Source organism: Bombina bombina, chromosome 2 (assembly GCF_027579735.1).
Source record: "Bombina bombina isolate aBomBom1 chromosome 2, aBomBom1.pri, whole genome shotgun sequence".
Lineage (NCBI taxonomy): Eukaryota > Metazoa > Chordata > Amphibia > Anura > Bombinatoridae > Bombina > Bombina bombina.
In genome coordinates this window covers 847521765-847535781 of record NC_069500.1, presented here as the reverse complement: position 1 = coordinate 847535781, position 14017 = coordinate 847521765, and the positions used below count along the sequence as shown (strand labels likewise).

The window sequence follows — 14017 nt, the reverse complement described above, 5'->3', positions numbered from 1 at the left end:
TGTATCTATGTCTACTTTTTGTCATGGGTCAGCAAGTGTTTCTGGGCCTGTACTGGCACTATTTATTAATTTATTTATATATTTGCCATCTAAATTTTAACCCCGTTTTAACTCTTCAATTTTTTACAGACTGTGAATGACAGCATGAGCAAGAACAAATAGCGTTGGGAAGAAGCGCTAAGTGTCTACCGCCACACTGCCTTGAATGCACCGATCCCGTCTGATCTCGGAAGGTAAGCAGGGCCAGGCCTGGTCAGTACCTGGATTGGAGACCACCTGGGAACACCTGGTGCGGTAGGCTTTTTTTTTCATTTTTAAAGCAGTGAAGCATGCCTCATATTTACTAATACCAGCAATATTCATTGAAACAAATGTAGCTTGCAATTACTAAAAATTAGATGTCCATTGTATTAAAGATAATTATCTTTTGTAAAGACAGACAGACAGGCAGGCAGGCAGAAAGAAGGGCAGGAAACCCTGTATCTATGTATACTTTTTGTCATGGGTCAACAAGTGTTTCTTGGCCTGTATTGGCACTATTTATTAATGTATTTATATATTTGCCATCTAAATTTTAACCCCGTTTTAACTCTTCAATTTTTTACAGACTGTGAATGACAGCATGAGCAAGAACAAAACGTGTTGGGAAGAGGCGCTAAGTGTCTACCGCCACACTTCCTTGAATGCACCGATCCCGTCTGATCTCGGAAGTTAAGCAGGGCTAGGCCTGGTCAGTACCTGTGTGGGAGGCCGCCTGAGAACACCAGGTGAGGTAGGCTTTTTTTTTCATTTTTAAAGCAGTGAAGCATGCCTCATATTTAATGATAGTAGCAATATTCATTGAAACAACTGTAGCTTGCAATTACTAAAAATTAGATGTCCATTGTATTAAAGATAATTATCTTTTGTAAAGAGAGATAGACAGGCAAGCAGGCAGAAAGAGGGGCAGGAAACTCTGTATCTATGTATACTTTTTGTCATGGGTCAGCAAGTTATTCTGGGCCTGTACTGGCACTATTTATTAATTTATTTATATATTTGCCATCTAAATTTAACCTCGTTCTAACTCTTCAATTTTTTACAGACTGTTAATGACAGCATGAGCAAGAACAAAAAGCGTTTAGAAGATGTGCTAAGTGTATACCGCCACACCGCCTTGAATGCACCCAATCCCGTCTGATCTCGGAAGTTAAGCAGGGCCAGGCCTGGGCAGTACCTGGATGGGAGACCACCTGGGAACACCAGGTGCGGTAGGCTTTTTTTTCATTTTTAAAGCAGTGAAGCTTGCGTCATATTTACTGATACTAGCAATATTTATTGAAACAAATGTAGCTTGCAATAACTAAAAATTAGATGTCCATTGTAATAAAGATAATTATATTTTGTAAAGACAGACAGACAGGCAGGCAGAAAGAGGGGCAGGATACTTTTTATCTGTGTATACTTTTTGTCATGGGTCAGCAAGTGATTCTGGGCCTGTGCTGGCACTATTTATTATTTTTTTTTTATATATTTGCCATCTAAATTTTAACCCCGTTTTAACTCTTCAATTTTTTACAGACTGTGAATGACAGCATGAGCAAGAACAAAAAGCGTTGGGAAGAAGTGCTAAGTGTCTACCTCCACACTGCCTTGAATGCACCCGATCCCGTCTGATCTCGGAAGTTAAGCAGGGCCAGGCCTGGTCAGTACCTGTATGGGAGACCGCCTGGGAACACCAGGTGTGGTAGGCTTTTTTTTTCATTTTTAAAGCAGTGAAGCATGCGTCATATTTACTGATAGTAGCAATATTTATTGAAAAAAATGTAGCTTGCAATTACTAAAAATTAGATGTCCATTGTTATTAAAGATAATTATATTTTGTAAAGACAGACAGACAGGCAGGCAGGCAGTCAGAAAGAGGGGCAGGAAACTCTGTATCTATGTATACTTTTTGTCATGGGTCAGCAAGTGATTCTGGGCCTGTACTGGCACTATTTATTAATTTATTTATATATTTGCCATCTAAATTTTAACCCTGTTTTAACGCTTCAATTTTTTACAGACCCTGAATGACAGCATGAGCAAGAACAAAAAGTGTTGGGAAGAAGCTCTAAGTGTCTACCGCCACACTGCCTTGAATGCACCCAATCCCATCTGATCTCGGAAGTTAAGCAGGGCCAGGCCTGGTCAGTACCTGGATGGGAGGCTGCCTGGGAACACCAGGTGAGGTAGGCTTTTTTTTTTAATTTTTAAAGCAGTAAAGCATGCCTCATATTTAATAATAGTAGCAATATTCATTGAAACAACTGTAGCTTGCAATTACTAAAAATTAGATGTCCATTGTATTAAAGATAATTATCTTTTGTAAAGACAGACAGACAGGCAGGCAGGCAGAAAGAGGGGCAGGAAACTCTGTATCTATGTATACTTTTTGTCATGGGTCAGCAAGTTATTCTGGGCCTGTACTGGCACTATTTATTAATTTATTTATATATTTGCCATCTAAATTTTTACCCCGTTTTAACTCTTCAATTTTTTACAGACTGTGAATGACAGCATGAGCAAGAACAAAAAGCGGTGGGAAGAAATGCTAAGTGTCTACCGCCACACCGCCTTGAATGCACCCAATCCTGTCTGATCTCGGAAGTTAAGCAGGGCCAGGCCTGGTCAGTATCTGGATGGGAGACCACCTGGGAACACCAGGTGCGGTAGGCTTTTTTTTCATTTTTAAAGCAGTGAAGCATGCGTTATATTTACTGATAGTAGCAATATTTATTGAAACAAATGTAGCTTGCAATTACTAAAAATTAGATGTCCATTGTATTAAAGATAATTATCTTTTGTAAAGACAGACAGGCAGACAGAAAGAGGGGCAGGAAATTCTGTATCTATGTATACTTTTTGTCATGGGTCAGCAAGTGATTCTGCGCCTGTACTGGCACTATTTATTAATTTATTTATATATTTGCCATCTAAATTTTAACCCGGTTTTAACTCTTCAATTTTTTACAGACTGTGAATGACAGCATGAGCAAGAACAAAAAGCGTTGGGAAGAAGCGCTAAGTGTCTACCTCCACACTGCCTTGAATGCACCCAATCCCGTCTGATCTCCGAAGTTAAAGGGACAGTATACTGTAAAATAGTTTTTCCCTTAATGTGTTTACAATTGCTTTTTTTACCAACTGCAGAGTAAAAAATGAATGAAAATTAGCTTTTTAAGGCTTATTTGTGTATATTAAAGCTCTAGTTTTGTGTTTTGAAGCCACAACCTAATAAAATGGGTTGAGCTTGTAGGTATAATCAGATCTCATTACTGTATCACATTGTGCACATATACCTGCTTCTTTATCTTATATCTGTCCTTAAAACAATCAACAGTACTTTGAGAGAACAATGGAAAATCAACATTGTATTACCTTATCTCTGCTATATCCGACTGGGAGTGTAATTTCTTCTGCTGGCTGTGTTTACAAAGCTTATCTATAGCTGGTACGCGCGGCCACAAACTTTCAGAATAGGTGGGGATACCACATGCTAAATTAACAATTTCAAATGCCAATATAAGGGTAAAGGAGCTACTTGTAAACAATTTAATACACTCCAGCAGGTAAAGTGGATCATTGGGAACAAATTAAAGGGGAGAAAATTTTTGAGTAAACTGTCCCTTTAAGCAGGGCCAGGCCTGGTCAGTATCTGGATGGGAGACTGCCTGTGAACACCAGGTTCGGTAGGCTTTTTTTTTTTCATTTTTAAAGCAGTGAAGAATGCGTCATATTTGCTGATACTAGCAATATTTATTGAAACAAATGTAGCTTGCAATTACTAAAAATTAGATGTCCATTGTATTAAAGATAATTATCTTTTGTAAAGACAGACAGGCAGGCAGAAAGAGGGGCAGGAAACTCTTTATCTGTGTATACTTTTTGTCATGGGTCAGCAAGTGATTCTGGGCCTGTACTGGCACTATTTATTTATTAATTTATTTATATATTTGCCATCTAAATTTTAACCCCATTTTAACTCTTCATTTTTTTACAGACTGTGAATGACAGCATGAGCAAGAACAAAAAGCGTTGGGAAGAAGCGCTAAGTGTCTACCGCCACACTGCCTTGAATGCACCCAATCCCGTCTGATCTCGGAAGTTAAGCAGGGCCAGGCCTGGTAATTACCTGGATGGGAGACCGCCTGGGAACACCAGGTGAAGTAGGGTTTTTTGTTTCATTTTTAAAGCAGTGAAGCATGCCTCATATTTACTGATAGTAGCATATTCATTGAAACAACTGTAGCTTGCAATTACTAAAAATTAGATGTCCATTGTATTAAATATAATTATCTTTTGTAAAGACAGACAGGCAGGCAGGCAGGCAGAAAGAGGGGCAGGAAACTCTGTGTCTATGTATACTTTTTGTCATGGGTCAGCAAGTGATTCTGGGCCTGTACTGGCACTATTTATTAATGTATTTATATATTTGCCATCTAAATTTTAACCCCGTTTTAACTCTTCAATTTTTTACAGACTGTGAATGACAGCATGAGCAAGAACAAAAAGCGTTGGGAAGAAGTGCTAAGTGTCTACCTCCACACTGCGTTGAATGCACCCAATCCCGTCTGATCTCGGAAGTTAAGCAGGGCCAAGCCTGGTCAGTACTTGGTTGGGAGACCACCTGGGAACACCAGGTGCAGTAGCCTTTTTTTTTTCATTTTTAAAGCAGTGAAGCATGCATCATATTTACTAATACTAGCAATATTCATTGAAACAAATGTAGCTTGCAATTACTAAAAATTAGATGTCCATTGTATTAAAGATAATTATCTTTTGTAAAGAAAGACAGACAGGCAGGCAGGCAGAAAGAGGGGCAGGAAACTCTGTATCTATGTCTACTTTTTGTCATGGGTCAGCAAGTGTTTCTGGGCTTGTACTGGCACTATTTATTAATTTATTTATATATTTGCCATCTAAATTTTAACCCCGTTTTAACTCTTCAATTTTTTACAGACTGTGAATGACAGCATGAGCAAGAACAAATAGCGTTGGGAAGAAGCGCTAAGTGTCTACCGCCACACTGCCTTGAATGCACCGATCCCGTCTGATCTCGGAAGTTAAGCAGGGCCAGGCCTGGTCAGTACCTGGATTGGAGACCGCCTGGGAACACCTGGTGCGGTAGGCTTTTTTTTTCATTTTTAAAGCAGTGAAGCATGCCTCATATTTACTAATACCAGCAATATTCATTGAAACAAATGTAGCTTGCAATTACTAAAAATTAGATGTCCATTGTATTAAAGATAATTATCTTTTGTAAAGACAGACAGACAGGCAGGCAGGCAGAAAGAAGGGCAGGAAACCCTGTATCTATGTATACTTTTTGTCATGGGTCAACAAGTGTTTCTTGGCCTGTATTGGCACTATTTATTAATTTATTTATATATTTGCCATCTAAATTTTAACCCCGTTTTAACTCTTCAATTTTTTACAGACTGTGAATGACAGCATGAGCAAGAACAAAAAGCGTTGGGAAGAAGCGCTAAGTGTCTACCGCCACACTTCCTTGAATGCACCGATCCCGTCTGATCTCGGAAGTTAAGCAGGGCCAGGCCTGGTCAGTACCTGTGTGGGAGGCCGCCTGAGAACACCAGGTGAGGTAGGCTTTTTTTTTCATTTTTAAAGCAGTGAAGCATGCGTCATATTTAATGATAGTAGCAATATTCATTGAAACAACTGTAGCTTGCAATTACTAAAAATTAGATGTCCATTGTATTAAAGATAATTATCTTTTGTAAAGAGAGATAGACAGGCAAGCAGGCAGAAAGAGGGGCAGGAAACTCTGTATCTATGTATACTTTTTGTCATGGGTCAGCAAGTTATTCTGGGCCTGTACTGGCACTATTTATTAATTTATTTATATATTTGCCATCTATATTTAACCTCGTTCTAACTCTTCAATTTTTTACAGACTGTTAATGACAGCATGAGCAAGAACAAAAAGCGTTTAGAAGATGTGCTAAGTGTATACCGCCACACTGCCTTGAATGCACCCAATCCCGTCTGATCTCGGAAGTTAAGCAGGGCCAGGCCTGGTCAGTACCTGGATGGGAGACCACCTGGGAACACCAGGTGCGGTAGGCTTTTTTTTCATTTTTAAAGCAGTGAAGCATGCGTCATATTTACTGATACTAGCAATATTTATTGAAACAAATGTAGCTTGCAATAACTAAAAATTAGATGTCCATTGTAATAAAGATAATTATATTTTGTAAAGACAGACAGACAGGCAGGCAGAAAGAGGGGCAGGATACTTTTTATCTGTGTATACTTTTTGTCATGGGTCAGCAAGTGATTCTGGGCCTGTGCTGGCACTATTTATTATTTTTTTTTTATATATTTGCCATCTAAATTTTAACCCCGTTTTAACTCTTCAATTTTTTACAGACTGTGAATGACAGCATGAGCAAGAACAAAAAGCGTTGGGAAGAAGTGCTAAGTGTCTACCTCCACACTGCCTTGAATGCACCCGATCCCGTCTGATCTCGGAAGTTAAGCAGGGCCAGGCCTGGTCAGTACCTGTATGGGAGACCGCCTGGGAACACCAGGTGTGGTAGGCTTTTTTTTTCATTTTTAAAGCAGTGAAGCATGCGTCATATTTACTGATTCTAGCAATATTTATTGAAAAAAATGTAGCTTGCAATTACTAAAAATTAGATGTCCATTGTTATTAAAGATAATTATATTTTGTAAAGACAGACAGACAGGCAGGCAGGCAGGCAGAAAGAGGGGCAGGAAACTCTGTATCTATGTATACTTTTTGTCATGGGTCAGCAAGTGATTCTGGGCCTGTACTGGCACTATTTATTAATTTATTTATATATTTGCCATCTAAATTTTAACCCTGTTTTAACGCTTCAATTTTTTACAGACCCTGAATGACAGCATGAGCAAGAACAAAAAGCTTTGGGAAGAAGCTCTAAGTGTCTACCGCCACACTGCCTTGAATGCACCCAATCCCATCTGATCTCGGAAGTTAAGCAGGGCCAGGCCTGGTCAGTACCTGGATGGGAGACCGCCTGGGAACACCAGGTGTGGTAGGCTTTTTTTTTTAATTTTTAAAGCAGTGAAGCATGCGTCATATTTACTAATAGTAGCAATATTCATTGAAACAACTGTAGCTTGCAATTACTAAAAATTAGATGTCCATTGTATTAAAGATAATTATCTTTTGTAAAGACAGACAGACAGGCAGGCAGGCAGAAAGAGGGGCAGGAAACTCTGTATCTATGTATACTTTTTGTCATGGGTCAGCAAGTTATTCTGGGCCTGTACTGGCACTATTTATTAATTTATTTATATATTTGCCATCTAAATTTTAACCCCGTTTTAACTCTTCAATTTTTTACAGACTGTGAATGACAGCATGAGCAAGAACAAAAAGCGGTGGGAAGAAATGCTAAGTGTCTACCGCCACACCGCCTTGAATGCACCCAATCCTGTCTGATCTCGGAAGTTAAGCAGGGCCAGGCCTGGTCAGTATCTGGATGGGAGACCACCTGGGAACACCAGGTGCGGTAGGCTTTTTTTTCATTTTTAAAGCAGTGAAGCATGCGTCATATTTACTGATAGTAGCAATATTTATTGAAACAACTGTAGCTTGCAATTACTAAAAATTAGATGTCCATTGTATTAAAGATAATTATCTTTTGTAAAGACAGACAGGCAGACAGAAAGAGGGGCAGGAAATTCTGTATCTATGTATACTTTTTGTCATGGGTCAGCAAGTGATTCTGCGCCTGTACTGGCACTATTTATTAATTTATTTATATATTTGCCATCTAAATTTTAACCCGGTTTTAACTCTTCAATTTTTTACAGACTGTGAATGACAGCATGAGCAAGAACAAAAAGCGTTGGGAAGAAGCGCTAAGTGTCTACCTCCACACTGCCTTGAATGCACCCAATCCCGTCTGATCTCGGAAGTTAAAGGGACAGTATACTGTAAAATAGTTTTTCCCTTAATGTGTTTACAATTGCTTTTTTTACCAACTGCAGAGTAAAAAATGAATGAAAATTAGCTTTTTAAGGCTTATTTGTGTATATTAAAGCTCTAGTTTTGTGTTTTGAAGCCACAACCTAATAAAATGGGTTGAGCTTGTAGGTATAATCAGATCTCATTACTGTATCACATTGTGCACATATACCTGCTTCTTTATCTTATATCTGTCCTTAAAACAATCACCAGTACTTTGAGAGAACAATGGAAAATCAACATTGTATTACCTTATCTCTGCTATATCCGACTGGGAGTGTAATTTCTTCTGCTGGCTGTGTTTACAAAGCTTATCTATAGCTGGTACGCGCGGCCACAAACTTTCAGAATAGGTGGGGATACCACATGCTAAATTAACAATTTCAAATGCCAATATAAGGGTAAAGGAGCTACTTGTAAACAATTTAATACACTCCAGCAGGTAAAGTGGATCATTGGGAACAAATTAAAGGGGAGAAATTTTTTGAGTAAACTGTCCCTTTAAGCAGGGCCAGGCCTGGTCAGTATCTGGATGGGAGACCGCCTGGGAACACCAGGTTCGGTAGGCTTTTTTTTTTCCATTTTTAAAGCAGTGAAGAATGCGTCATATTTGCTGATACTAGCAATATTTATTGAAACAAATGTAGCTTGCAATTACTAAAAATTAGATGTCCATTGTATTAAAGATAATTATCTTTTGTAAAGACAGACAGGCAGGCAGTAAGAGGGGCAGGAAACTCTTTATCTGTGTATACTTTTTGTCATGGGTCAGCAAGTGATTCTGGGCCTGTACTGGCACTATTTATTTATTAATTTATTTATATATTTGCCATCTAAATTTTAACCTCATTTTAACTCTTCATTTTTTTACAGACTGTGAATGACAGCATGAGCAAGAACAAAAAGCGTTGGGAAGAAGCGCTAAGTGTCTACCGCCACACTGCCTTGAATGCACCCAATCCCGTCTGATCTCGGAAGTTAAGCAGGGCCAGGCCTGGTCAGTACCTGGATGAGAGACCGCCTGGGAACACCAGGTGAAGTAGGGTTTTTTGTTTCATTTTTAAAGCAGTGAAGCATGCCTCATATTTACTGATAGTAGCAATATTCATTGAAACAACTGTAGCTTGCAATTACTAAAAATTAGATGTCCATTGTATTAAATATAATTATCTTTTGTAAAGACAGACAGACAGGCAGGCAGGCAGAAAGAGGGGCAGGGAACTCTGTGTCTATGTATACTTTTTGTCATGGGTCAGCAAGTGATTCTGGGCCTGTACTGGCACTATTTATTAATGTATTTATATATTTGCCATTTAAATTTTAACCCCGTTTTAACTCTTCAATTTTTTACAGACTGTGAATGACAGCATGAGCAAGAACAAAAAGCGTTGGGAAGAAGTGCTAAGTGTCTACCGCCACACTGCTCTGAATGCACCCGATCCCGTCTGATCTCGGAAGTTAAGCAGAGCCAGGCCCGGTACTGACCTGTATGGGAGACCGCCTGGGAACACCAGGTGCGGTAGGCTTTTTTTTTAATTTTTAAAGCAGTGAAGCATGCCTCATATTTACTAATACCAGCAATATTCATTGAAACAACTGTAGCTTGCAATTACTAAAAATTAGATGTCCATTGTATTAAAGATAATTATCTTTTGTAAAGACAGACAGACAGGCAAGCAGGCAGAAAGAGGGGCAGGAAACTCTGTATCTATGTATACTTTTTGTCATGGGTCAGCAAGTGATTCTGGGCCTGTACTGGCACTATTTATTAATTTATTTATATATTTGCCATCTAAATTTTAACCTCGTTTTAACTCTTCAATTTTTTACAGACTGTTAATGACAGCATGAGCAAGAACAAAAAGCGTTAAGAAGATGTGCTAAGTGTCTACCGCCACACCGCCTTGAATGCACCCAATCCCGTCTGATCTCGGAAGTTAAGCAGGGCCAGGACTGGGCAGTACCTGGATGGGAGACCACCTGGGAACACCAGGTGCGGTAGGCTTTTTTTTCATTTTTAAAGCAGTGAAGCTTGCGTCATATTTACTGATACTAGCAATATTTATTGAAACAAATGTAGCTTGCAATAACTAAAAATTAGATGTCCATTGTATTAAAGATAATTATCTTTTGTAAAGACAGACAGACAGGCAGGCAGGCAGAAAGAGGGGCAGGAAACTCTGTATCTATGTATACTTTTTGTCATGGGTCAGCAAGTGATTCTGGGCCTATACTGGCGCTATTTATTAATTTTTTTATATATTTGCCATCTAAATTTTAACCCCGTTTTAACTCTTCAATTTTTTACAGACTGTGAATGACAGCATGAGCAAGAACAAAAAGCGTTGGGAAGAAGCGCTAAGTGTCTACCTCCACACTGCCTTGAATGCACCCGATCCCGTCTGATCTCGGAAGTTAAGCAGGGCCAGGCCTGGTCAGTACCTGGGTGGGAGGCCACCTGGGAACACCAGGGGACGTAGGGTTTTTGTTTCATTTTTAAAGCAGTGAAGCATGCCTCATATTTACTGATACTAGCAATATTCATTGAAAGAACTGTAGTCTGCAATTACTAAACATTAGATGTCCATTGTATTAAAGATAATTATCTTTTGTAAAGACAGACAGACAGGCAGGCAGAAAGAGGGGCAGGAAACTTTTTATCTGTGTATACTTTTTGTCATGGGTCAGCAAGTGATTCTGGGTCTGTACTGGCACTATTTATTAATTTATTTATATATTTGCCATCTCAATTTTAACCCCGTTTTAACTCTTCAATTTTTTACAGACTGTGAATGACAGCATGAGCAAGAACAAAAAGTGTTGGGAAGAAGCACTAAGTGTCTACCTTCACACTGCCTTGAATGCACCCGATCCCGTCTGATCTCGGAAGTTAAGCGGGGCCAGGCCTGGTCAGTACCTGGATGGGAGTCCGCCTGGCAACACCAGGTGCGGTAGGCTTTTTTTTCATTTTTAAAGCAGTGAAGCATGCGTCATATTTACTGATACTAGCAATATTTATTGAAACAAATGTTGCTTGCAATAACTAAAAATTAGATGTCCATTGTATTAAAGATAATTAACTTTTGTAAAGACAGACAGGCAGGCAAGCAGACAGAAAGAGGGGCAGGAAACTCTTTATCTGTGTAAACTTTTTGTCATGGGTCAGCAAGTGAATCTGGGCCTGTACTGGCACTATTTATTAATTTATTTATATATTTGCCATCTAAATTTTAACCCCGTTTTAACTTCAATTTTTTACAGACTGTGAATGACAGCATGAGCGAGAACAAAAAGCGTTGGGAAGAAGCGGTAAGTGTCTACCGCCACACTGCCTTGAATGCACCCGATCCCGTCTGATCTTGGAAGTTAAGCAGGGCCAGGCCTGATCTGTACCTGGATGGGAGACCGCCTGGGAACACCAGGTGCGGTAGGCTTTTTTTTTCATTTTTAAAGCAGTGAAGCATGCGTCATATTTACTGATACTAGCAATATTTATTGAAACAAATGTAGCTTGCAATTACTAAAAATTAGATGTCCATTGTATTAAAGATAATTATCTTTTGTAAAGACAGACAGTCAGAAAGAGGGGCAGGAAACTCTGTATCTATGTATGAAGTGCTAAGTGTCTACCGCCACACTGCCTTGAATGCACCTGATCCCGTCTGATCTTGGAAGTTAAGCAGGGCCAGGCCTGGTCAGTACCTGGATGGGAGACCGCCTGGGAACACCAGGTGCGCTTTGCTTTTTTTTTTTTTTCATTTTTAAAGCAGTGAAGCATGCGTCATATTTACTGATACTAGCAACTAGTTTGTGACTGCCATATATTGGTGTCAAAGGGGAGTGCGGGGTAGAAATGTGGGAGCTTGTGTGCTTTACTTTGTCCCACTCTGTAAACATTTCATCCAGAAGTGGGAAATCTGAGATGTTAGTGGGTCTGTATTGGGCATTTCTCCATAACAGTGCGGCTAAATCCCTGGAGTTAAGGATCATGTTGTCTATGTGTTTCCATGCTTTATGTGTTTCACTGTGGCACCATTCTACTGCTCTTTGGAGCAGTATGACTCGCCTAAGTGATTTTTTTTTTAATTTGATTGAGTTTGGCAGTTAAATGGTGGCATGAAATATACCAAAATTGGCCTAGATCAATACTTTGGGTTGTCTACTAAAAAAAAAAAAGATATATACAGATGTGAGCGAGCGGTTATTCAGGGATTCCTGACAGATAATACAATGTATCTTTTGCTAATTTTGAAAAAAAATGGTTTGGCAACAGCAAAGTGCTACTTGTACTTATTGCCCTATTACTTACAAAAAAAGCAAAGAATATGTAAACATTGGGGATTTCTAAACTCAGGACAAATTTAAAAACTATTTAGCATAGGTGTTTTTGGTGGTTGTAGATGAGTAACAGATTTTATAATTTTTTATAGTAAATTATATGATATAATGACAATAATGGTATCTTTAGAAAGTCCATTTAATGGTGAGAAAAATGGTATATAATACGTGTGGGTACAGTAAATGAGTAAGAGGGAAAATTACAGCTCAACACAAACACTGCAGAAATGTAAAACCAGCCCTTAATGTTAAGAAAATTGGAAAAAATGGTCTGGTCACTAAAGGGTTAAGCCACTTAACTAGAAGTAAGTGGAAATAGAAAACATTTGCCTTTTTTCCTTTTTTTTAGTTTGTTTAGTTTTAAAGAATAGTTCTTTCTATGTGTTGGCATGAAACAAGACAATATTTTTGCACTGCAATTGGAGACACATGGATAACAACTGTGTCATATTACTATTCCCTTCCTGTAATGTAGCTTTCTGTGATCTCACTGAATATGCAAATTAGTTGGCAGATCTTGGAGAAAGGCATGCTGGGAGTTGTAATATTTGAAATTCAGGATCACAAAACAGTTTTTACTGTCTGTTTTTTTCAGATGAAAATGGCCAGTTTAGCATGTTTAATGTTGCTCTGATATAGGGGTGAAATAAAACTGTTTGGAGTCTCCCTAAGTTAAAAAGTCCTGGATTGAGGACTATAAATACCAGTTAGGTTACTAAGGTTAATTGGCCAGCCTGATTGCTGCAGTATGTTTGATTCCCATTAGCTGCAGTGTTTGGAGTAGGGCAAATAACCCCCCACTGTAGATAAAGTGGCTGTTGGGTCAAAATGTGATGTTATTTCTAGAAACCCCTCCCTGAATGTGTGCAGATTGGGTGAGTAGGTAACAGGGACAGTGTAGCACCTTAAGTAGTTAGCAGTATAGGGACAGATAGGTTGAATGTTGCAGTCTAATGGGGTTGAAGTCCATGTGAAGATGCTTTAAAGTGGCCATTGTTTTATATATATCTGCAGTGAGAGACAGGGATGCTGGGAAATGTAATATTTAACATTAAGCATAGCGATATGGAAGATATAGTGGGAGGACCTTAGGATTTACCCTTAGAATGTGATCAGAGGGTGGGGCCGCTACACTGCAGAAAATCATTTCCACAACTGGAGGGAATAACTTACGCTAGTATATCATCTTGCACGCGCAACTAAAAATTAAACAAATGTTGAATTCTCACGTAAAAATCAAAACCAAAAAAAATAATTAAACAGACACGTCAAAACACCATTCCCACATCGCAATCACTAAAAAAAGTTATTAACCCCTAAACAGCAATCCTCCATCACAATCCTTGATAAAAGTTATTAACCCCTAAACCACCATCTCCCACATCGCAATCACTAATAAAAGTTATTAACCCCTAAACCGCCAACACCCCACAAATCAAAGTATCTAATTAAACTATTAACCCCAATCCGCAAACCCCCCACAACTCAAAGTATCTAATTAAACTATTAACCCCTAAACCACCAACCCCCCACAATACCAAGTATTAAGATAACTAAGCCCCCTAACCTAACACCCCCTAACTTAACCCCAATTAAAATACACTGAAATAAAATGACAAATATATTAATTACCTTAAAAAAATTTACAAAATTACATAAATAAAAAAACCTAATATTACT

General features: G+C 38.8%; 6 non-coding genes and 15 pseudogenes across 6 annotated transcripts; all 21 read left to right on the top strand.

Moving 5' to 3' along the window:
* The first annotated feature begins 183 nt into the window (after nucleotides 1–183).
* Nucleotides 184–301, top strand: LOC128650867 (uncharacterized; annotated as a pseudogene).
* Nucleotides 302–661: 360 nt separating this feature from the next.
* On the top strand, nucleotides 662–779 carry LOC128650944 (uncharacterized; annotated as a pseudogene).
* A 359-nt stretch (nucleotides 780–1138) lies between these two features.
* Nucleotides 1139–1257, top strand: LOC128650758 (5S ribosomal RNA). Its single transcript, XR_008401016.1, has one exon. It is a non-coding gene; the product is annotated as a 5S ribosomal RNA (ribosomal RNA).
* Nucleotides 1258–1614: 357 nt separating this feature from the next.
* Nucleotides 1615–1733, top strand: LOC128650581 (5S ribosomal RNA). Its single transcript, XR_008400868.1, has one exon. It is a non-coding gene; the product is annotated as a 5S ribosomal RNA (ribosomal RNA).
* A 365-nt stretch (nucleotides 1734–2098) lies between these two features.
* On the top strand, nucleotides 2099–2217 carry LOC128650820 (uncharacterized; annotated as a pseudogene).
* Nucleotides 2218–2578: 361 nt separating this feature from the next.
* On the top strand, nucleotides 2579–2697 carry LOC128650837 (uncharacterized; annotated as a pseudogene).
* Nucleotides 2698–4075: 1378 nt separating this feature from the next.
* LOC128650952 (uncharacterized) lies at nucleotides 4076–4194 on the top strand (annotated as a pseudogene).
* A 360-nt stretch (nucleotides 4195–4554) lies between these two features.
* LOC128650981 (uncharacterized) lies at nucleotides 4555–4673 on the top strand (annotated as a pseudogene).
* Nucleotides 4674–5034: 361 nt separating this feature from the next.
* LOC128650808 (uncharacterized) lies at nucleotides 5035–5152 on the top strand (annotated as a pseudogene).
* A 360-nt stretch (nucleotides 5153–5512) lies between these two features.
* LOC128650960 (uncharacterized) lies at nucleotides 5513–5630 on the top strand (annotated as a pseudogene).
* Nucleotides 5631–5989: 359 nt separating this feature from the next.
* Nucleotides 5990–6108, top strand: LOC128650733 (5S ribosomal RNA). The gene has a single exon (XR_008400993.1). It is a non-coding gene; the product is annotated as a 5S ribosomal RNA (ribosomal RNA).
* A 357-nt stretch (nucleotides 6109–6465) lies between these two features.
* On the top strand, nucleotides 6466–6584 carry LOC128650570 (5S ribosomal RNA). Its single transcript, XR_008400859.1, has one exon. It is a non-coding gene; the product is annotated as a 5S ribosomal RNA (ribosomal RNA).
* A 365-nt stretch (nucleotides 6585–6949) lies between these two features.
* Nucleotides 6950–7068, top strand: LOC128650616 (5S ribosomal RNA). Its single transcript, XR_008400894.1, has one exon. It is a non-coding gene; the product is annotated as a 5S ribosomal RNA (ribosomal RNA).
* Nucleotides 7069–7429: 361 nt separating this feature from the next.
* Nucleotides 7430–7548, top strand: LOC128650836 (uncharacterized; annotated as a pseudogene).
* Nucleotides 7549–8926: 1378 nt separating this feature from the next.
* LOC128650967 (uncharacterized) lies at nucleotides 8927–9045 on the top strand (annotated as a pseudogene).
* A 361-nt stretch (nucleotides 9046–9406) lies between these two features.
* On the top strand, nucleotides 9407–9525 carry LOC128650857 (uncharacterized; annotated as a pseudogene).
* Nucleotides 9526–9885: 360 nt separating this feature from the next.
* Nucleotides 9886–10004, top strand: LOC128650798 (uncharacterized; annotated as a pseudogene).
* Nucleotides 10005–10363: 359 nt separating this feature from the next.
* LOC128650823 (uncharacterized) lies at nucleotides 10364–10482 on the top strand (annotated as a pseudogene).
* Nucleotides 10483–10838: 356 nt separating this feature from the next.
* On the top strand, nucleotides 10839–10957 carry LOC128650843 (uncharacterized; annotated as a pseudogene).
* A 357-nt stretch (nucleotides 10958–11314) lies between these two features.
* Nucleotides 11315–11433, top strand: LOC128650651 (5S ribosomal RNA). Its single transcript, XR_008400922.1, has one exon. It is a non-coding gene; the product is annotated as a 5S ribosomal RNA (ribosomal RNA).
* Nucleotides 11434–11623: 190 nt separating this feature from the next.
* Nucleotides 11624–11742, top strand: LOC128650893 (uncharacterized; annotated as a pseudogene).
* Nucleotides 11743–14017: the final 2275 nt, after the last annotated feature.